At 35.2% G+C, this 23,189-nt stretch overlaps 1 long non-coding RNA gene and 1 pseudogene across 1 annotated transcript in view; one reads left to right on the top strand and one right to left on the bottom strand.

Moving 5' to 3' along the window:
• The window catches only part of LOC141502267 (uncharacterized), a 97,378-nt gene extending 91,262 nt beyond the window's left edge, over positions 1-6,116 (bottom strand). Inside the window, exon 1 of the long non-coding RNA XR_012472480.1 lies at positions 6,073-6,116. This is a non-coding gene — a long non-coding RNA (uncharacterized LOC141502267). The remainder of the gene's footprint in view (positions 1-6,072) is intronic.
• Positions 6,117-7,527: 1,411 nt separating this feature from the next.
• Positions 7,528-11,432, top strand: LOC141499046 (major facilitator superfamily domain-containing protein 4A pseudogene; annotated as a pseudogene).
• The last annotated feature ends 11,757 nt before the right edge of the window (positions 11,433-23,189 follow it).

Below are 23,189 nucleotides of genomic sequence, written 5' to 3'. Positions count from 1 at the left end.
AATAAATTAAGGAGGTAAATAGATTGTTAGAAAAATTAGATATGGTGGACTTGTGGAGGAAACTGAACAGGGATAGAAAGGAATATACCTTTTTCTCTGCAGTACATGGAACTTATACAAAAATTGGCCATGTACTAGGACATAAAAACTTAATGATCAACTGTAGAAAGGCAGAAATACTGAAAACATCTTTCTCAGATCACAATGCAATAAAAGTCATATGCAATATTTGGCCAAGGAGATATAGACCCAGAACAAATTGGAAACTGAATAACCTCATTTTAAAAAATGAGTGGACCAAAAAACAAATTATCGAAAGAATTAATCATTTTTCCTAGATAATGATAATAATGAAGCAACATACCAAAACTTATGGGATTCATTGAAAGCGACTCTCAGAGGATATATTAGAGCTCTAAATGCTTACATGAATAAATTGGAGAAAGAGGAAATCAATGAACTAAATATGCAACTAAAAAAATTAGAGAAAGAACAAATCAAAAATCCCCAATTAAATACCAAATTAGAAATCCTAAAAATTAAAGGAGAATTCAATAAAATTGAAAGCAAAAAAACTATCGAATTAATAAATAAAAGCAAAAGTTGGTATTATGAAAAAAACAATCAAATTGATAAACCTCTCATCAATTTTATTAAAAAAAGAAAGAAGAAAACCAAATTGCTAGTATCATAAATGAAAAAGGTGAACTCAAAACCAATGAGGAGGAAATTAAAGTAATAGTTTGAAATTATTTTGCCCAATTCTATGCCAATAAATTTAATAATCTAAGTGAAATGGATGAATATTTACAAAAATATAAGTTGCCCAGGTTAAATGAAGAAGGGATTAAATACCTAAACAACCCTATCAGAAAAAGAAATTCAACAAGCAATCATTGAACTCCCTAAAAAAATCTCCAGGGCCTGATGGATTTACAAGTGAATTCTACCAAACGTTTAAGGAACAATTGGTTCCAATTCTATATAAATTCTTTGGAAAAATAGGGAAAGATGGAACTCTGCCTAACTCTTTCTATAAAACCAATATAGTGCTGTTACCTAAACCAGGAAGAGTTAAAACAGAGAAAGAAAATTATAGACCTATTTTCCTGATGAATATAGATACAAAATTCTTAAATAAAATCTTAGCAAAATGATTACAACAAGTTATCCCTAGGATAATACATTATGATCAAGTAGGATTTATTCCAGGAATGCAGGGTTGGTTCAATATTAGGAAAACTGTTAGTATACTCAATTATATCAACAACAAACCTATCAGAAATCATATGATCATATCAATAGATGCTGAAAAAGCTTTTGACAAAATACAGCATGCATTCCTATTAAAAACACTAGAGAGTGTATGAATAAATGGACCGTTCCTTAGAATAATTAGCAGTATCTATCTGAAACCATCAACAAGCATTATATTCAATGGGGAGAGGCTAGAGGCATTCCCAATAAGATCAGGGGTGAAACAAGGGTGCCCATTATCACCACTACTATTCAATATTGTATTAGAAATGTTAGTATCAGCAATTAGAGAAGAAAAAGAAATTGAAGGAATTACAATTGGGAAGAAAGAGACAAAACTACTGGAAACAATTAGCAATTTTAGCAAAGTTGCAGGTTATAAAATAAACCCTCATAAATCCTCAACGTTTCTATATATGTCTAGCAAGATACAGCAGGAATGGCTAGAAAGAGAAATACCATTCAAAGTAACCTAAGACAATATAAAATACTTGGGAGTCTATTTGTCAAGACAGACTCAGAATCTTTTTGAAAATAATTATAAAATACTTCTCACACAAATTAAATCAAATTTAAATAACTAGGCAAATATCAACTGCTCATGGATAGGTAGAGCTAATATAATAAAAATGACAATTCTACCAAAACTAAACTATCTGTTTAGTGAACTACCAATTAAAATTCCAAAAAAATTACTTTAATGAGTTAGAAAAAATTGTAAGTAAATTCATGTGGAGAAATAAAAAGTCAAGAATTGCCAGGAGCTTAATGAAAAAAAAAGTGCAAAAGAAGGTGGCTTAGCCCTACCTGATCTAAAATTACATTATAGACCATCAGTCATCAAAACTGTTTGGTATTGGCTAAGAAATAGCATGGTGGACCAGTGGAATAGACTAGTTGTAAAAGCAGGAGATGATTATAGTAATCTGCTGTTTGATAAACACAAAGAATCCAGCCATTGGGATAAAAACTCCCTCTTTGATAAAAACTGCTGGGATAATTGGAAGTTAGTATGGAAGAAGCTTAGATTAGACCAATACCTCACACCCTTTACCAAGATAAGATCCAAATGGTTACAGGACTTAGACATAAAAAAACTATACTATAAGCAAATTAGAAGATCAAGGACTAGTTTACCTGTCAGATCTATGGAAAGGGGAGCAGTTTATGACTAAGGAAGAGTTGGAGAACATCACCAAAAACCAATTAGATGATTTTGATTACATTAAATTAAAAAGCTTTTGCACATATAAAACCACTGTAACAGATTACAAGAAATGTAGTAAATTGGGAACAATCTTTACAACTAATGATTCTGACAAGGGACTCATTTCTAAAATATAGAGAACTGAGTCATATTTTTAAAACAAAAAGCCATTCCCCAATTGACAAATGGTCAAAGGGTATGCAAAGGCAATTTACAGATGAGGGGATGAAAGCAATTCATAGCCATATGAAAAAAAATGCTCTAAATCATTAATTATTAGAGAAATGCAAATTAAAGCTTCTCTGAGGTACCACCTCACACCTCTCAGATTGGCCAATATGACCAGAAAGGATAATGAGCATTGTTGGAAGGGTTGTAGGAAATGTGGGACACTATTACACTGTTGGTGGAGCTGTGAACTCATCCACCCCTTCTGGAGAGCTATTTGGAACTATGCCCAAAGGGCAACAAAAATGTGCATACCCTTTGACCCAGCAATACCACTACTTGGTCTAGATCCTGAAGAGATGAGAGAAAGGGTAAAAACATTACTTGTACAAAAATATTTATAGAAGTCCTGTTTGTGGTGGCAAAGAATTGGAAATCAAGTAAATGTCCTTCAATTGGGGAATGGCTTAGCAAACTGTGGTATATGTATGTCATAGAACACTATTGTTCTATTAGAAACCAGGAGGGACAGGATTTCAGGGAAGCCTGGAGGTATTTGCATGGACTGATGCTGAGTGAGATGAGCAGAACCAGAAAAACACTGTACACCCTAACAGCAACATGGGAGTGATGTTCAACCTTGGAGGACTTGCTCATTCCATCAGTGCAACAATCAGGAGCAATTTTGGGCTATCTGCAAAAGAGAGTGCCATCTGTATCCAGATAAGGAGCTGTGGAGTTTGAACAAAGTTCAAGGACTATCTTATTGTCTGATCTTGTTACCTCTTAGACTTCTTGTGTCTTCTCTAAGGATATGATTTCTCTCTCATCACACCCAATTTGGATCAAGGTACAACATGGAAACAAAGTAAAGACTGACAGATTGCTTTCTGTGGGGAGCGGGGAGGAAGTACAATTGGGGGGAAAATTGTAAAACTCAAATAATATCTTTAATAAAAATTAATACAAAAAAAGAAAAAATAAGGGGTTTCTATAAAAAGCTAACTATATTCACAAGGAAATTCCACATCCTTAATTGCTCTGTAATATAATTTGTAAAGCAGGTTAAGATAACTTGACCTGATAATTCAGACAAATGGTATTTTTAGTTTCCCTGATGCCACTGTGCTCTCATTGCTAGGTCTGATGCAAGCAGAGTTAAACTATAAATAGCAATCAGTTCAAATAAAATCTATAGCACCTGCTGCCTGTTTTTGTAGTTGTCATTTATGTGTGTGGGGGTGGGGGGGTTCAGAATCGAGAAGTGATTGTAACTCTGGCTGTTCACCTTTGCAGAGGAATAAAACAAACACCAGCAATACAATATGAGGATAGGAACTGGCTGCAGACCAGAAACTGAAGAGGAAAGAAAATTATGTAATGGATGCAAAAGAAGGAGGTGATCGGTCTCCAGATTTGAAACAAAATCTTAATTGAATTTCAAGTTTAATTGAACATATATTTTAAAAGGGATGTTTGTTTCAGCCCCTCTTGGACCTTCTATCACTGTGCTGTTCTTGCTTGGTTGTTAGGTTCCTAGGTTTAGAATACATCTCTCCTTAAAAAGCCAAAGTCAATGTGGGAATATGATTTCATCTACATTTGTTACTTAATGTGTAACTTTCAAGAATGTTTATAGTTTGTCAAGAGCCTAGCAAGACTCAATAAATAATAGGATGAATGTAATGTTGAAATGAGAAAAATGCATGTCTTCATTTGAATGTTTTACATAATGTAACAATGTAATAAATATTGTTATTTTCCAGTTACTTTTGACTCTTTGTCATTTGAGATTTTTGTGACAAAGATCCTGAAATGGTTTGTCATTACTTTCTCCAGCTCATTTTACTGCAGCAAACAGAGGAAAGTGAGTTATCAAGATAAGCATCTGAGACTGGATGTAATTCAAAAAAAATGTCTTCCTGATTCCAGGTCTAGTTCTCTATCCACTATACCATCTACTGCTTATTTGTAAAATTTGAAGCCAGTGACTTAATCTCCAGAAAATTCAGAGATCATTGTTTATGAGCAGTGTGTGTATATATGGGTGTGGATATGAATTAGATTGTAAGCTCCTTGAGGAGTTCCTTTTGCCTCCTTTTGTAACTCCAGGATTTCACATAGTGTGGGATACATTATAGGCACTTAATAAATGTTTACTGATTGAATTAGTTAGGATAATGTTGGGCTTGATTGGCTTTCCTCCATATCAAATCAGTTAATATGCAACAGTAGTGCCTAATGCTAACTTAAGAAAATGAAAATTATGAAGATAAATACTATCAGAAACAATCAAGGAATTAATTGCATAGCCCAGTATGAATAATTCTGGAATACCTGATTTAGAAGAGCATATGCATTGTTGATCTCCTTCTTTCGCTTCCAAGCATGGCAAATTGTTTTGTCAAGTGTGTTAATGATTTTTCAAGGTAAAGTAAAATTTTATTATAGATTAACCAATAATGACAATTGGCACTTATAAAACTCCAGATAATATAACAAAAAAATTAAATGGATCATATTTTGACAGAGGAAGCAAATCATTACTGATGTGAAGCTAATTCCTGAAACAATTGTCCATATACATATTCATGTTAGAACAAATATAAAAAACAATAAAAAACAAACTAGAAGGAAATAAAAATAAGAAATAGATATTGCTTACAATTAAAGCAACTCCCATTTAACCTACTTAAATGAGTGCTAAACAGTGAGAAATGGAATGAAGAAAAGGACATTGTCAACAATTATAACTATTCCATAATAAAATTTAATGGTTGCTAAAATGAGATTTTAAAAAAAGCCTTAAGAAATACCTTAGTTAACAAACAACATGATCTAGTTGCCAGGAGAAGAGATACAGTAACAAAAGGCAAAAATAGTTTAGGATATTAATTTCTATGCAAAATTATAAAAAGCTGGATGGTGGGAAGTTATATTCAGTGTACTTCATAAAATAGCAATAAAGCAATAGAGAAAAATATAAAGAAAGTTTGGTGAGAGAACTCAATAAGCAAAGTCAAACTGAGGGCAATTTAAAATGGAACTGGAAAGAGGTCAACAAATTACAAAAAGATGGAATAGATCTGAAAAGATATTTTTTCAGCCAAGTCTTTTCCCTATCAAAGACAATAGAGTCATCACATTTGGAGTTTTAACATCATGACTCAGGTTATGTTTCTTTTTTTCTTAATAGATATTTTATTTTTCCAATTACATATTGTAGAAGTTTTTCAATATTTATCCACTTGCATTTTTATGATATATGCATTTTTATACCACCTAACCTTCCCAACCTGCTCCCCTCAGCAGTGAACAATCTGGTAAAAGTTGCACATATATATTTGAGTCTTACTTATTTACAAATTAGTCATTTTGTGTATGAGGAATTAGAACTAAGTGAAAACAAAGAAAATCATGGATAGGTGGGTTTTCCCTACCATGGATGTGGATGATCTTGTCCATAATAGGTCTTCCAGGGTTGTCCTAGATCTCTGAAGTACTTTGAAGTCCATTAAGAGTGATCATCTCACAATACTACTGTTAATGTATACAATGTTCTCTTGGTTCTGCTTTGTTTGCTCAACATCCAATCATGTTATTCTTTCCTTGCTTCTCTAAAGTCTGACTACTCATGGTTTCTTATAGAACAATAGTTCTGCTTATATTTCTTGAAAACGTGGAAATAGAACTGAGGATGTGAAAAGGAAGGGGACAGGAGTCTGGGCCCTGGAGTCAGGAGGGTCTGAGTTGAAATACAGCCTCAGACACTTAATACTTACCTAGCTGTGTGACCTAAAGCAAGTTACTTAACCCCATTGCCTTGCAAAAAAAAAAAAGAGACTGAAAGAAAGAAAAGTAATGGGACTGGACCATGTTTCTTATAGGAGCTTCTAACTAGAGGCTAAATAATCTTGAGGGGTTTGGAGGATCTTGGGAAAAATGCCAAAGATGTGGAGATAATCTAAGACTTTGTAATTAAGAGAATTAACAACTATCAACATATTTGAATAATTTGTCATCCACATGTAACAAAGACTGATTAGGACATGTACAAAGCTGACTGTTTTGTTGCTGACCATATGTTTGAGTTAATACTAAGGGGATTTCTTATCCTAATAATATGAAAAGCTAAGTAGGAAGGGCTGATATTTTGACGAAATGTAAAATAGAATGACATCATTACAAATGCTCTTTTCACTTCTTGATTCAAATCGTGTCTAGACCGTTTTCTGTCACTTACTACAAGGGATAAAGCTTGTATTTGTCCTGCTGCTGGTTATCCTGTGGCATGTCTAAGTGAGCATGTGACCTGACTTTTGTCTTTTTGTTCTGATCTTTCATGATTCAGTAGCTATGCTTCTATAGTTCTATGCATATAGTTAAATAGTTTTAATATATAGCTATATATTTCTACATATATATATTCTACACACGTGTATATATTTATATAGAAATGCTATTCTGATCTTATAGCCTCATATACACAAGGACCCTGTTCTTAAGTGTCTAGATTTTTCTCAGGTTGTACTCTGGAGTCAATAACTAGGAAATTTGATTAAGAAGTGCCATTTTGGGGGGCAGAGGTCAGATGGCAGCAAGAATACATACAGTCTCTCTTAGGCGCTCTCTCCAAAATATTTCAAAAACCTTAAAATTATAACTAAGTAAATTTTTGAGAGACAGAACCCACAATTCTCCAGCCCAAGGTAACCTGGAAAATAGTGGGAAGACTGTTCCATTGGGTTGGAGGGGCAGCAGTGCATTCCAGGAAACAGTCCCAGGGAGCCTGGGAGCCCTGGCTCCTGGCAGCAGAAACAGTTTCCTGCCCTGCAACCCAGGGAGCACCAAGTCCAACTTGGAAGATTAGCAGGGAGACCACTGCCAGAGCAAGCATGAAGCCTAGGCCCTCAGTGCAACATAGAGCCCAGGAAATGGAAGAAGGCAGTTGCACCCTGAATGCTCAGCCCACAGAAGGTAAGGGAGTGGAGGGAGACTGACAAGGTCTGTCCTCTGTCCCTGGTACAGGACTCTGGAGATTTAGCCATGTACATGTGATCCTGGCAGTCTGGGCCTCCCATAGAGCAGGGACCCACCTCACAGGCCCAGAGCAGTGGGGTTCACTAGTGGTCATTCAATAGACTAAGAGAGCAGCCAGAGCCTTACACACTGAGGTCCTTCTGGGGGTTTCTCAATAATACTCAAAAGCTCAGGAAGTACCCCCAAACCAGGCACAGGCTGGAGAAATGAGTAAACAGGATAAGAAAAAGGAACCTGACCATAGACAATTACTTTGGTCCCATGGAGGATCAAAATATTCAGTCTGAAGATGAGAAAGTTCAAGCTTCTGTATCTCAAGACTCTCTCTCTCTCTCTCTCTCTCTCTCTCTCTCTGTGTGTGTGTGTGTGTGTGTGTGTGTGTGTGTGTGTGTGTATTGGGCTCAGGCTATGATAGAGCTCAAAAAAGATTCTGAAAATCAAATAATGGAGACAGAAGAAAAATTGGGAAAAGAAATGAGAGAAGCAGGAAAAATATGAAAACAAAGTCAGCAGCTTAGTCAAGGAGATCCAAAAAAAGGCTGAAGAAAATAACATGTTTAAAGCCAATTTAGGTCATATGGATAAAACAGTTTAAAAAATCATTGAGGAATAGAATGCTTTAAAAAAGCAGAATTGACCAGATAGAAAAGGAGATAAGAAAGCTCTCTGAGGAAAATAAATCCTTCAGATGTAGAATGGAGCTAAAGGAAGCTGATGACTTTGCCAGAAATCAAAACACAACAATTCAACAACAAAAGAATGAAAAAAAATTTGAAATATCTCATTGAAAAAACAACTAATCTGGAAAACAGATTTAGGAAAGATAATTTAAGGATTATTGGACTACCTGAAAGTCATGATCAGGAAAAGAACCTTGACCTTATTTTTAAAGAATTTCTACAGGAAAATTGCCATGATATCCTAGAAGCAGAGAGTAAAAGAGAAATTGAGAGAATCCACCAATGTCCCCTGGAAGGAGATCCAAAAAAACTAATCCCCAGGAATATTATTGCCAAGTTCCAGAACTCCCAAGTCAAAGAGAAAATATTACAAGCAGCCAGAAGAACACGATTTAAATATTGTGGAACTGCAGTCAAGACTACCTAGGACTTAGCAGCAACTATGCTAAGGGCTCACAGGGCTTGGAATATAATATTCTGGAAGGCAAAGAGCTTGGAATCAACCAAGAATCAACTCTCAGGAAACTGAAAATCCTCTTCCAGGGCAAAAGATGGACTTCCAATGAAATGGGGATTTCAAATGTTCCTTTTGAACCTATTAGAACTTAACAGAAAATTTGATCTTCAAGTACAGGACTCAGGTGAAGCATAGAGAGGGTGAATGAGAAGGGTAAATTATGAGGGATTTAATGATGATGATGAACTGCATGTATCCTGTTTAGAAAGATAATACTGATAACAAACCTTCTTATTTAATAGAGCAGGTAGAAGGAGCTTTTTTATAGATGAGGCATGGGAGAGAGCTGAATTTGAAGATATAACATATGGTAGAAATGGAGTCAGTGGGTGTAAGAAAAAAATGTACTTGGAGTAAGAGAAAGGAGAGGTATAATAGACCAATATATTTCATATAAAAGATATTTCATGTAGCTTTTGCAATGGTATGGAAGGAGGGAAGGTGAGGGAGAACAAGGGAACCTCCATTCTCATCGGAAATGGTTCCGAGAGGAAACAGCATACACATTTGATAGGGTATAGATATTTAGAAGGAAAAGGAGAGGAGGGGGACAGGGGGCGGGGAGGTGGGTGATAGAGGAGAGATAGATCATAAGAGAGGATTTAAGTTTTGCAAGGGGCTAAGACTTGGTGGCCTGTCTGGGGCCATGGGGCCAGGAGGCTGCTGGATCTGTGGGATGGGTTATAGGCTTGGGACCTCTTGGCCCCAGGACTGGTGTTCTGTCCACTGCACCACTCAACTGCCCCACAGCACACTTTTGAAGAGGGACAGAGTGAAAGGAGAGAGAAAATATAATCGATGGTAGCAGGGAGGAATGGATGGAGGGAATTACAATCAGTAATAGCAACTGTGGAAAAATATGGAAGTAAGTACTATGATGGACTTATGGTAAAGATTGTGATCTACCTGAGACAGAGCTGATGGTATCAGAACTGACTGAAACACATTTTTTCTTTCTTTTACTTTATCATGAGGTTTTATATTTTTGTGGGGGAGGGGGTATTATGTTTACTCTTAAGAATATTTTAGTAATGTGTTAATAAATTAAAGAAAATTTTAATAGTAAATAAATAATTTTAAAGAAAATACGACCATCTCAGGGCAGCTAGGTGGCACAGTGGATAAAACACTGGTCCTGGAGTCATTAGGGCCTGAGTTCTAATCTGCCCTCATACACTTCATAATTACCTAGCTGTATGATCTTGGTCAAATCACTTAATCCCATTGCCTTGCAACACCCCCCCCCCCAAGTAGAAGTAGCATTTCACACCTTGAAGAGTTCAGCAAACACTTCCTAAAGTAAACAGAGTTTACTGTGATGGTATTTATTAACACATAATTAGGGACCATTTAAACTGCTCTTAGTTGTGGAAGGGGAAATGGGTGAACCAGGCATCTAAATCCTTAAGACAAAGGAAAGGAAAAGGAATATGTGAGAATAACATAAATTTAAGAATATAAAATTATATATATATATATATATATATATATATATATATATGTATGTGTATGTGTGTGTGTGTGTGTGTGTATGTATATGTCAAAGTACTCTTTGTAGACCACCTGCATTCTACCCCACTCCTCTGCAGCCTGTGAGTGGGGGATCTCTGGCCCCCTGGGCTTTCCCGGCTCCTTCCCCATGGGCTCTCGGGCTCTTGACCAACAGGCAGGCAGTTAGCTCTGGGAGTCGGGCTGGCCAGGAGGCAGGGAGCAGGGTGCCAGGTCATGGGCTGGCATCTTGGGCTTGTTCCACAGTAACCTGCAGCTCACGCTCACCTACTGGAGCGTCTTATTCAGCTTAGGCCTGGGCATCGGCTTCCTGGGCCCCACCATGGCCCACCTGCACTGCCAGACCCACAGCTCGCTGCTGCAGATCTCCTGAGTTTTTTCATCGCAGCACTTCTGTGTCCTTTTGGGCAGTGCTCTGGGGGGCATCTTCAAGAAGACGCTGACCAAGTCCCTGTAGGTCCTCTTTATCTCATCTCTGACCATCTCACTAGTGTTTGCTGTCATCCTTTTTTTGCCAAGATGTGAAGGTGTTGGCTACAGTCATAGCTATAGCTGGTCTGGTCATGGGATTCATAGACACAGTGGCCAACATGTATTGGTGAAGATCTACCAAAAGGATTCTGCCATCTTCCTTTAGGTTCTCCATTTTTTCATGGGCTTTTGTGCCCTTTTGATCCCCTCATTGCTGACCCCTTCGTTTCTGAGACCGATTGTGTGACAACCAATGCCATGAACCACGACAGAGGCAGTAGCCCCCATTCCCAAAAAATCTTGACACCCCACCATTCTCTTTCCAACTTGACCCACCAGGAGCTGCCTGTCTTATGCCTTCTGGATCATGACCTTGATAAATCTACCAGTGCAAATCTCATTTCTGTTCCTGCTGTCCAAGGAAAGGATGCTGCCTTGCTGTCCAAGCAAAAAACCTCTGCTCCTGACTGCTGATGAGCTTTCCCTCCAAATGGAGCTGCCTGAGAAGGAAGACTCCTCTTCTCTGCCAACCAAAGCCAAGTCAGAGACAGCATTTACAGAGCCACTGGAGGCAACCACTTGACCATGGGAAGGAAATAAAGAATCATGAAAGAAGGGTACTAGAAAAGCAATCACCTCCTACAATGGGACAGCACCTCTAACACAGGTCCTCTTTAGGAATCCCATGTCCTTCTATAAATGTGAAAAATGTCTTAGGGTTAGGTTACTATTCTATAATCCTTATCCAGTAACCAATAATTAGAACCTATTCCTAGCAGAAGTGAATCATATTGATCTTGACATGATTTCTAAAATTAAACCAGGAGATGAAAGGAAGTTGCAACCAAATAGAGGCATGTCTCACAAGTTCTCCTTGGAGAGGCAAATAAAAAGACAAGATTTTTTTCTAATCGTGTAAGCAAAGGTCATGTCAAATATTATTTTATGAGACATTAGGTCACATAACATCACACTTACACATTTACAAAAATGCCATCCTAAAAATAATTATAGTGTTTTTGTCAATGCTAGTCACAGAGAATGAAGAAATGGAAAAACTCCACAAAGGAAAAGACAACCCTCCAAACTAAATGATTAAAATTTTGATATTTAATTACTTCAATATAAAACTAGCAACAAAGAGGGGAACAAAAACATTGGGAAATGTGACTCAGGAGTATATAAGGAAAAAGGCTTAAGAATACACCAAAGTCTCAAGCACTTATCACATTTTTGTTCTTCAGTCACATCCAACTCCTTGTAACCCTTTGCAGTTTTCTTGGCAAAGATACTAGAGAGTGATTCAACATTTCCTTCACCAGTTTATTTTACATATATAGAAACTGAGGCAGTCTTTTATGCACTATGGCACCACCTAGCTACCCATATACATCACATTATTCTTCTTTTTACATTTTCCTCTTTTAGTCAGTGATATGCTGGAAAATGTTTAACAATTTGCTCTCCAAGAAAAAAAAATATGCACAGCACATTTTAAAATTTAATCTGCATTATAAACATTTTCTCCATTACTATTTTAAGTCTAGACAATCAGTCAAATCAGTCAAGACCTGTTGTATAAGTGATTCAAATGAAAATTTTCCAATCAGTTCTAGAGTTTATTCAAGGTGGCTCCAGCACACACAAATCCCCTGACCCAAACTTAAGAAACATGAATATATAAAGAAAAGAAAAGAGGGCTAAGTATAAAAGTGTAAACTATAATGTACAGATTTGTTTTTTAAATATAAATTAAATACAACAATAATAAAAAAGTACTTTGGAGACTTTAAAGAACTATATACATAAACACTAGCTATTTTTAATCATTACATAAACTTAGTGTAAATTTTTCATATAACTAGCAAAACAAAAGTCATTTTCTGTTGCTGAATTTTCTCTTTTTCTTCTAAGCACAAGCTTTCTCAGGGTAACCTTTTTGGGGGATAAAAGAAAAAGATCAGATAGCTGATCTGGTCATAAGTTTAAATACTTTATAAATGAATAATAGCAAAGGACATCCTGGAAATGAAAGCTTTGGATTAATTCATAAGCACCTTTATGCATCTACATTAAAGGAAAATGAAGTAGCAGTGTTATTGTGATATCAATTAATATACACAAATGAAATGGAATGTGTGTATATGTGTAAATGAATAGATGAATAAAATGCAATATATCTAAATATTTAATTGTCAAAAAAGGAGGTGTGAAAACTTTGAAAACTGATATCACAGATGAAATACAAGAGAAAAAAGGAGGGAAAGGAGAGTCAATAATTTGAAGTGACTCTTATAGAAATTGAGGAGAAGATTGAAAATTTGAGCTCTTTGTTAAAAAGATAAATAATAATAGACATATAGGAACAATATTTAGTGTTGTTTACGTGAGTGTTTGTATGTAAATATGACTGTTTATTGGTACATATTAAAAGATTGGTGTTGGATTAGTCACAAGCAAAAAAGGGAGATTATGTTACTTTCTAAATAAAATAATATTCTAGCAGAAAACACAGCAACAATTGTAACCTTGATTGTAAATTGATTTAATTCCTCTACCAAAAAAATGGTTTCTTGTGCTTTAGAAGCATAATTCAAGTAGAAAATTGATTGTAGAAAACACATTAAATGAGGAGATATATACAGATTTAAAATGATAGGAATTAAATTATTGTTTCAATTGACTCTAGAAAATAAACAGAAAATTATAATTATCACAAAAGACTAAATAGAACTTAAGTGAGAAATAACTATGAGAAATAGATAAAAATCATTAAATTTAATGATCTTTATAAAAACCTGAAAGCCTAAATATTAATTTAATAAATAAAAGGCTTGTTTAAAAATGATGACTATGATATGACAAATATGCAAGGAACCCACTTAACCAAATATTAAAAAAAACCCTCTAAATGAAGAAGAGCATCATGATCAGTAAAAAAAAATCATATACTTTGTTAGGTAATTCTTATAGAGGGAAGCAACTGAAGACCAATTCATCACTCCTTTGCTGAAGAAAATCAGATCTTTACTCTCTCCTATAGGCTACATTCTCAAATATCATTGAAGTCATGATTCAGATCATCCTGGGCCTTGAGAAGGGGAAAACTATAGAGGGAAAAGAGAGTCTAGAAGACAAAAATTTGGAAGGAGATAAAAATGCACTACTCTAAAAACTATTAAATATAACATAAGATATAAGCATTCATCACTAATCAAAGAATGGTTGAGAAAAGACAAATGTACAAAAAAACTTCTTGATGAATGGCTTCCTAACAGTTTACTAAGGATATTTCCTATAACTGTCTCATGACCAGCCCTGCCAAGGGTCAGACTAGGGACTGTAGAATATAAGTTTCAGATAAAGGGTGAAAATCCTGGAAAATAGGCCTGGGTAAACTTGAAGACTATTAGATAACTACAGCCCCCTCTCAGGGCAATTATTCCTATTTGTATATGATATGATTAGCAACTTAGAAAACTCTAAAAATTAATAGAGAAACCAATTGAGGAAACAAATGGTTTCAATACAGTCAAAAACAAGGCCACATATATCAGCATTTCTATATAACATTTTTAAAACTGTCAGAAATGAAAATATGAGAAATTCCATTCCAAATTCTAGAAAATTTAAAGACTATCCAGGACTGAATTTACCAAGACAAAAGCAAGATTTACATAAATATAGTTAAAGGAGGCTGTATTCTTAGTGTATAACAGATCAGCCTCTGAGTAAGGGAAACCCATATTCAAGTTCAATCTGTGAAAAATATTAGGATATGATCCAGTGCTAATGGGAAATAAACTGGAAGTCTACATTGCAGAGTACTTTTCAGCCTGCATTGATAAAAAGAATTTCATCATCTGTTGTTCTCCATAGCAATGAAATAATTCTGCACATACACCCTCCTCCATCTTATAAAAAATGTACTTTCTACTAATGGAAAAAATAAAAAAGTTTAATATATTTTCTATGCTATTTTTTTAAGTGAGAGTCATATTTCCAAAACAAAAAGTGAGAAGGGGGCATATTGCTCCAAGAAACCTGTAAAGACCTGCTGCAGAAGGTACAATTTGAGGTGAATCTTAAAGAAAGTGTGGGAAACTAGGAGTTAGAGGGAAGAAGGGAGAGCATTTTGGGTGGGAGAAACAGTACATAACCAACCTACTTGTCTCATTTGGAGAACAACAAGAAGGTCAATTTACTTGGACCAAAGACTACATTTTGGGGAAGTAAAATTTTTTTTTAAAAAAGGAAAGATAAAAAGAGGAAAGACTTATATATAGCTTTAATCTTTGCATCTGAAAACTTCCTGGTCTAACTCTGGACCATTTATCAATTAGAGAATGTATTGTATTCTAATTATTCTAGGATGAGTTCTTTATCAGAAAAAAATAGCTGTGAAAATATTTCCCAGCTTACTGTAATCCTTATAATTTTGGTTGCATTGATTTTACTTGTGCAAAAACATTTTAATATAGTCAAAAGCATTCATTTTACAATTTTCAATGTTCTCTCCCTCTTGTGTGGCCATAAATTTCTCCCCTCTCCATAGACAGAGATTATTTCTTTTTTTTTCACTATTTTTGGTCTATGGCATCAACCTTTATGTCTAAATTTGGTACCCATTTCAACCTTAAACTGGTAGAATGTATGAGACATGAGCTTATGTCTAATTTTTGCCATACTATTTTCCAGTTTTCCCAGGAGTTTTTGCCAATTAATGAGTACTTATCCTGGAAGCTGAATTTTTTGTATTTATCAAACAGCAGATTATTATCATCAATTACTATTGATTCTTTTGAACCTAATCTATTACACTGATCTACTTCTTTATTTCTTAGCCAGAACCAGACTGTTTTGATGACTACCACTTTATAATATAGTTATAGATCTTGAAGGGTTTGGCCTCCTTTCTTTGCATTATTTTTTCATTAATTCCCTTATATTCTTGACCTTTTGTTCCTCCAGATGATTTTTTACTGGATTTCTTAGTACTGTAAAATAGCTTTTTGGTAATTTGATTGTTATGACACTTCATAAGTAATTTAATTTAGGTAGAATTAACATTTTTATTATATTATCTTTGCTTATACAAGAGCAATGGACATTCTCCAATTTTTTAAGTTGGCCTTTGTGTGAAAAGTGTTTTGTAATTGTGTCATATTGTTTCTAAGTTTATCTTAGGAGGTAAATTCCCAAGTATTTTTTTGTTGTCTACAGTTACTTTAAATGAAATTTCTTTTTCTATCTCTTGCTGTTGAGTTTTGTGGGAATTATACAGAAATGCTGATGATATATGAGGTTTTATTTTATATCCTGTTACTTTGTTAAAGTGAAATGGTTTATTGTTTCAAGTAGTCTTTTTAGTTGATTTTCTAGGATTCTCTAAGTAGACCTTCAGCCTTTATCTTAATGAAAATGCTCCTAGTTTATCCCCATTACACGTAATGCTTTTTGATGGTTTTTAGATAGATACTGCTCATCATTTTAAACAAAATTCCATTTATTCCTTCATTCACTAGTACTTTAAATAGGAATGGGTGCTTTATTTTGTCAACATTTTTTCAGCATATTGAGAAAATTATATGATTTCTGATATTTTGTTATTGATATGGTCAATTTTGTTGATTGTTTTCCTAATATTGACCCATCCTTACATTCCTGGTAATTACCTAATCATGATGCATTATCCTAGTAATAATTTGCTGAATCTCTTTGCTAAAATTGCATTAAAATTTTTTATATTGGAAGTGGAGCCAAAATGATGACAAGAAGGAAGGCAGTCCCAAGAGCTCTTCCCTAGACCACTCCAAATACCTTTAAATAATCATTCTAGTCAAATTCTAGAGTGGCAGAACCCACAGAAAGACTGAGTGAAACAATTTTCCAGTCCAAGAAAACATGGAAGGATTTGTTACATCAAGTAGCCCAAGTGCACCAGCACCAGGCATCCAGGAATAGCCCATGGGGTGCCTGGGTCCCTGGGGATGCCTGGATCTGAGGCATGACTGGTGATTTCCAAACCTCTTAGCCCAGAGATTGCCAAGGACAACCTGGAAGGTTAGCAGAAAAACTGCTGCACCAGAGCAAGCATGGAGTCCAGTACAGCACAAACTTCAGTTCAGAACTGACCCCAGGGCCCAAGAGCAGACCTTGGGAGCCACCTGGCAGTTAATCCAGAGAGCTCAACCCACAGATAGTAAGGGGATTGGGAGAGATTGTAGACGTCGATTTGCCAGTTCTGAGAAAGGATTCTATTGCTTTCCTCATACTCAGATCCAGGTGGCAGTCTGGAGCCCTAGTCTCAGGAAAAGGAGCTTTATTTTGAGCGTAGAGGAGAGTGGCAGAACACAGACCAAGAGAGCAGTCAGAGTCTCTCATAAGACCTTGGAGGAATTGAGGTTCTTGGAAGGTATCCCTGCAAACAGTTGCAAAAACCCACAAAAACTTGAGGTGGGGTTTCCTCCACCCTGGAAGCAAAGTCCTATCTTAAGGAAAAAGTTAGAACAAAATCAAATGCTGGGGAATTGAGCAAACAAAAGAAGAAAAAAATCTGACCATAGACAATTACTTTGCTCCTATGGAGGCTCAAAATACATAGAAGATAATGAAGTCAAAGTTTCTGTATCCAAGAAAATATGAACTTGTCTCAGGCTATAGAAGAGCCCCAAAAGATCTTGAAAATCAATTAAGAGAGGTAGAGGAAAAATTGGAAAGAGAAATGAGAGCAATGCAGGTAAATCATGAAAATCAAGTCAGCAGCCTGGTGAAAGAAATGAAAAAAATACTGAAAAAAATAACATCTTAAAAATAGTTTAGGTCAAACTCAAAAAGCAGTCCAAGTGGTCAGTGAGGAGAAGAATGCCTTAGCAAGCATAATTTGCTGGATGGAAAAGGAGATACAAAAGCTCTCTGAAGAATATAATTCCTTCAAATGTAGAATGGATCTAAGGGAAGCTGATGACTTTGTAATAAATCAAGAAACCATAAAACAAAATCGAAAGAGTGAAAAACTAGAAGGAAACATGACATATCTCAGTGGAAAAACAATTGACCTGGAAAATTACTGGATTACCTGAAAGGCATGAACACGGAAAAGAGTCTAGATTTCATTTTTCAAGAAATAATCAAGGAAAAGTGCCCTCATATCCTAGAAGCAGAGGGTAAAATAGAAATTGAGGATATCCATTGATCATCTCCTGAGATTCCAAGAAAACTGTCAAGAATATTAGAGCCAAGGGGGCAGCTAGGTGGTACAGTGGAAGGGGAGACCAGGTGGCACAGTGGATAGACAACTGGCCCTGGAGTCAGGAGTACCTGAGTTCAAATATAGTCTCTGGAGACCTAGCTGTGTGGCTTTTGGCAAGCCACTTTAACCCCATTGTCTTGCAAAATCTAAAAAAAAGGAATATTAGAGCCAAATTCTAGAACTCACAAGTCAAGAAGAAAATATTACAAGTATCTGGAAAGAAATAATTCAAATATCTTGGAGCTACAGGATTTAGCAGCTTATACATCAAAGATTCATAGGGCTTAGAATATGACATTCTGGAAGTCAAAGGAGGTGAAATTACAAATGAGAATCAATTACCCACTGATTCTGAGTATTAACTGTTCTGAGCATCCTCGTTCAGAGAAAAAGATGAACACTAAATGAAAAAGTAGACTTTCAAGCCTTTCTGATGAAATGATCAGAGCTGAACTGAAAGTTTGATCTTCAAGTAAAGGACTCAGGCGAAGTATAGAGAGGGTGGATGGGAAGAACAAATAATGAGAGAGTTAATGATGTTGAACTGCATGTAATCCTTCATGGGAAAAGATGCTGATTGTTCATACAAACATTCTCATTTATTAGGATAGTTAGAAGAAGCATATGTAGAGAGAAGACATAGGAGGGAGTTGAATCTGAAAGTATAATATATTGAAAAGATGGAGTTAATGAGCTAGAAAGGAATGTCCTGAGAGAAAGAGAAAAGAGAGGCAGAATGGGGTAAGTTATTTTACATAAAGGAGGCAGGAAAAAGCTTTTGCAATGGAATGGAAGAGGGTGAATGAAGGGGGGGAGTAAGGCTTTACTCTCATTGGATGTGGCTCAGAGAGGAAATAACATACACACTCAATTGGAAATAGAAAGCTATCTTCCCCTAGAGGAAAATAGGAGAGGAGAGGGAAGGGAGAAAGGGGATAGGGGAGGAGAGGGATGGTTAGGTAATTAGAAGAGAGGGAAGACTGTGGGAGAAGGTAGTCAGAAAGAACACTCTTTCAAGATGGGTCAAGGTGAAAAGAGAGAGAGAATAGAATAAGTGGGAGTGGGGGGAAACAGGATGGAGGGAAATACAGCTAGTAATAGCAACTGTGGGAGAAAATATTGAAGCAATTTCTCTCATGGACTTATGATAAAGAATGCTGTCCATATCAAAGACAGAACTGATGTCTGAATACAGACTGAAGCACACTTTTTTTCTCACATTTTATTTTTCTTGAAGTTTCTTTTTCTTTGTGGGGAGGATTATGGTTACTTTTATAACATAACTATTGTAGTAATATGCTTCAAGGCTACATATTTTTCATCTTCACCAAGTAACTTACTCAATGGGAGGAGTGGAGGGAGAGGAAGGAAGAGAATTTGGAACTCAAGATTTTGTAACTAAATGTGGAAGCTTGCTTTAGAATGTAGCTGGAATAGAAAAATTAAATAAAATTCAAAAAAATAACATCAATATTCATTAGAGAAATTGGTCTATAATATGTTTGTCACCATTGGCCTTTCCTGATTTAGATATCAGCACAAAATAGGTGTCATAAAAAGAATTTGGATAAACTTATTCACCTAGTTTTTTTTTAATTGGCTATAGAGGATTGGAATTGTTCTTTAAATGCTTGATAGAATTCACATGTAGATCCATCAGGCCTGGAGATTTTTTCTTAAGGAATTTAGTGATGGTTTCTTCAATTTCTTTTTCAGAAAGAGTGTTAAGTATTTTTCTTCCTCTTCTGTTAATCTGGACAGTTTCTATTTTTGTAAATATTGTCAGATATCTACAGTTGGACAAAATAGTTCTGAATTATTACTTTAATTTCTTCTTCATTGGTGGTTAGCTCAATGTTTTCATTAATTTGGCTTTATTGGTTCTTTTTTTAAATCCGATTGACAAAATGTCTATTTTATTGCTTTTCCCATAAAAGAAACTCTTAAGTTTTATTTATTAGTTCAATATTTTCTTACTTTCAATTTTGTCACTTTCATTTGATTTTTTAAGAATTTCTCATTTGCATGTCCAATTCATCATTCCATTCTTTCTCTATTTTATTCATATAAGAAAATATATATATGTATATATATATACATACATATATATATATATATATATATGTATATATAATATTTGCCCCAATGAGTGCCTTGGCTGCTTCCCACAAGTTTTGCTATGATGTCTCATGAGAATTATTGCCTTGAATGAAATTTTGCATATTCCCATAATTTGATTGATCTACTAATTCTATAAAATTAGATTTATAATTTCCAACTAATTTGTAGTTTATCTTTCAATGATCGTTTATTACATGTAATTTTTATTGCATCATGATCTGCAAGTGATACTTTTACTATTTCTGCCTTTCTGTATTTGATTGTGAGATTTTTCTGCCCTAATATGTAGCCAGTTTTTGTGTAGGCACTATGTAACACAGAGAAAAAGTCTAATCCCTTCTATCACCTTTACATTTTCTCCAAGGATCATTCATTTCTAAATTTTTCAAAAATCTATTGACCTTCTTTACTTCCTTATTTTTTTGTGGTTAGAGTTATCTAATTCTGAGAGAGGGAAATTGGGATCCCTTACTTATATAATTTTTTCCATGTGTTCCTTTAATTTGTTTAGTTTCTACTCTAAGAATTTGAATGCTATATCACTACATTGTCCATGGTACATTTTAAGAAGATGTAGTTTCCTTCTTTATCCATTTTAATTACAACTATTTTTGCTTTTGCTTTGTCTGAGATAAGGATTGCTACCTCTGCTTATTTTACTTCAGTTGAAGCATAACATAGTATACTCCAAAATTTTACCTTTACCTCATGTGCATCTCTCAACTTCAAATGTGTGTCTTGTAAACCGCATAGTGCAAGATTCTGATTTTTAAACACCTCTGCTAGCTGCTTTTATTTTATGGGAAAGTTCATTCCATTCACATTTACAATTATGATGACTAATTCTTTATTTCCTTCCATCCTAGTTTCTTCCTGTTTGTATTTTCCTCTTTCTTTTCCCCTTCATCCTCCTCACCAAAGTTCTCCTCTGACTGCTATCTCTCAATCAGCCCTCCCTTCAATCTGCCCTCTTCACTTTTCTTTTCCCTTTTATTTTTTTTAATTTTGCATTTATTAACTTTATCTTTACTTTTACTTCATTCTTCATTTTTATTCTGTCCCTCCTTTCCTTTTATTTCATCTTCCCCACTCCCTACTTTCTTGTTGGATAGAATACATTTATAACTTGATTAGAAATGGTTGTTATTCCCTCTGAACCAAATCTCTTGAGAGTAAGATTTGTTCCCTTCTTTCCCTCTACTATAATAGTTCATTCCTCTTCATATGGTATTATTTATCCTCTGATATCTCTGCCTTCTTCTTCTAGTAAAGTCATTTCATGTCTTTGTTGTTTTATACTTTTCTTGTATCCTTACCCTCTTTCAAAGAATACTCCTTTATCTGCTCTCATATAAGTACAATCCTCAAAGGCTGATTGATTGATTGATCTATAAACATGATTATCTCATACCCACAGCCTGTATTCAAGTACACTCCCCTCAACTGTTCCATTAAAAATACAATTTTCAAGAGTCATAAAAATCATCAAATTATCCTCAATTAAACCCAGACCCTCTTTCTAAGTATACTCCCTCCATCTATCTCATTAGAAATGCAAACCTTATGTGCTAAGATATTGTGTAAAGCATAAACATTTCATGCTTCAGCTCTCTAAACACACTCTGGCCAAATGTCTCAATAGATATAGAACTTTCATGAGCTAAAGGATCAGCTAAATCATCATTATTTTCATGTTGAATTTATATCCACTCCCTCTGTCTAAGTATTTCCCTTTTAACTCTTCTAAGAGAATTACAGTTCTCAAGAATTACAAGTATTTTCTTCCTATGTAGCAATATAAAGAGTCTAGTCTCATTGACAAACTTTATTGTCTTAGCATTTATCTTTTTATGCATCTCTTGAGTCTTGTATTTGTAGATCAATTTTTTTGTTCGATTCTGGTCTTCTTATCAGATAACTGAAAGTTCTGTATTTTATTGAAAATCCATCCTTCCCCCTGGAAGAATATGTTGAATTTTATAGTTGATTCTTATTTATAATCCAAGTTCCTTTGCCCTCTGGAATATCATATTCCAGACCCTCAGATCCCTCAATTTTGAAGTTGTTAAGTCATGTGTCATTCGGACTCTAGCTTTCTGGTATTTAAATTGTTTTTTAATTGCTTTCAGTATTCGCTCTTTAAGCTGAGAATTCTGAAATTTATCTGCAGTATTTCTTGGAGTTTTTCCTGCTGGCATCTCCTTTGAGAGTGATCAATGAATTCTTTCAAGGACTATTTTATCTTCTTGTTCTAGGATATTAGGGAAGTTTTCCGTGATAATTTCCTGCAAGATGATGTCCACATCCTGATTCTCCTATATGAGAATCTTTTCTTTGTTCTATTTTTTTCTTCCCCTCTTCTTTGGTTTGTAAAATCATTTTTGAGCTCTCCTAAGAGACCTTTTTGTATTTGAAACCAATTTATAAACCCCTTTGAGGTTTTACACGTAGGTATTTTGTCAGTATTTTACTCTTCTGAGAAGTTGTTTTCATATCCCCATCAGAATAGTAGCTATCTATGGTTAGCACTCTTTTTGCCTTTTTGTACATTTTTATGGTTGTGCATTCCATACAGAGAGTATAGTCCCAAGGTTTGGGGCTAGGACCAGAGATCTGTTCCCTAGTTTTCTGCTCAGGTGCTCTCAGTTTTTCCCCCTGCATTAGGGTTGCCGAACCCAGTCATGCCTGTTTCCCTAGCATTACTTGGCTTGAACTTTGTTCTCCAAATTGTAGTTCAGACCTTGACTCAGTAGTATATTTATTGTTGATCTGCAGATCTGGGACTTGAACTCTGCCACATGCTTAAGATTCTCTCAGTAACATTCCAGCTTTTTCATTTATGCTGGGCTATACTCCCCTTTTACCTGCATAAAAATGAACTTTTCTGTAGTTCCTCCATGATATTTTAAGTAGAGAATTTGATTCAATCTGTTTTTTCCATGGATTTGGTCACTTTAGGCTCCATTT

This window comes from Macrotis lagotis, chromosome X, assembly GCF_037893015.1.
Source record: "Macrotis lagotis isolate mMagLag1 chromosome X, bilby.v1.9.chrom.fasta, whole genome shotgun sequence".
NCBI lineage: Eukaryota > Metazoa > Chordata > Mammalia > Peramelemorphia > Peramelidae > Macrotis > Macrotis lagotis.
This window is presented reverse-complemented; position numbering and strand designations above follow the sequence as displayed.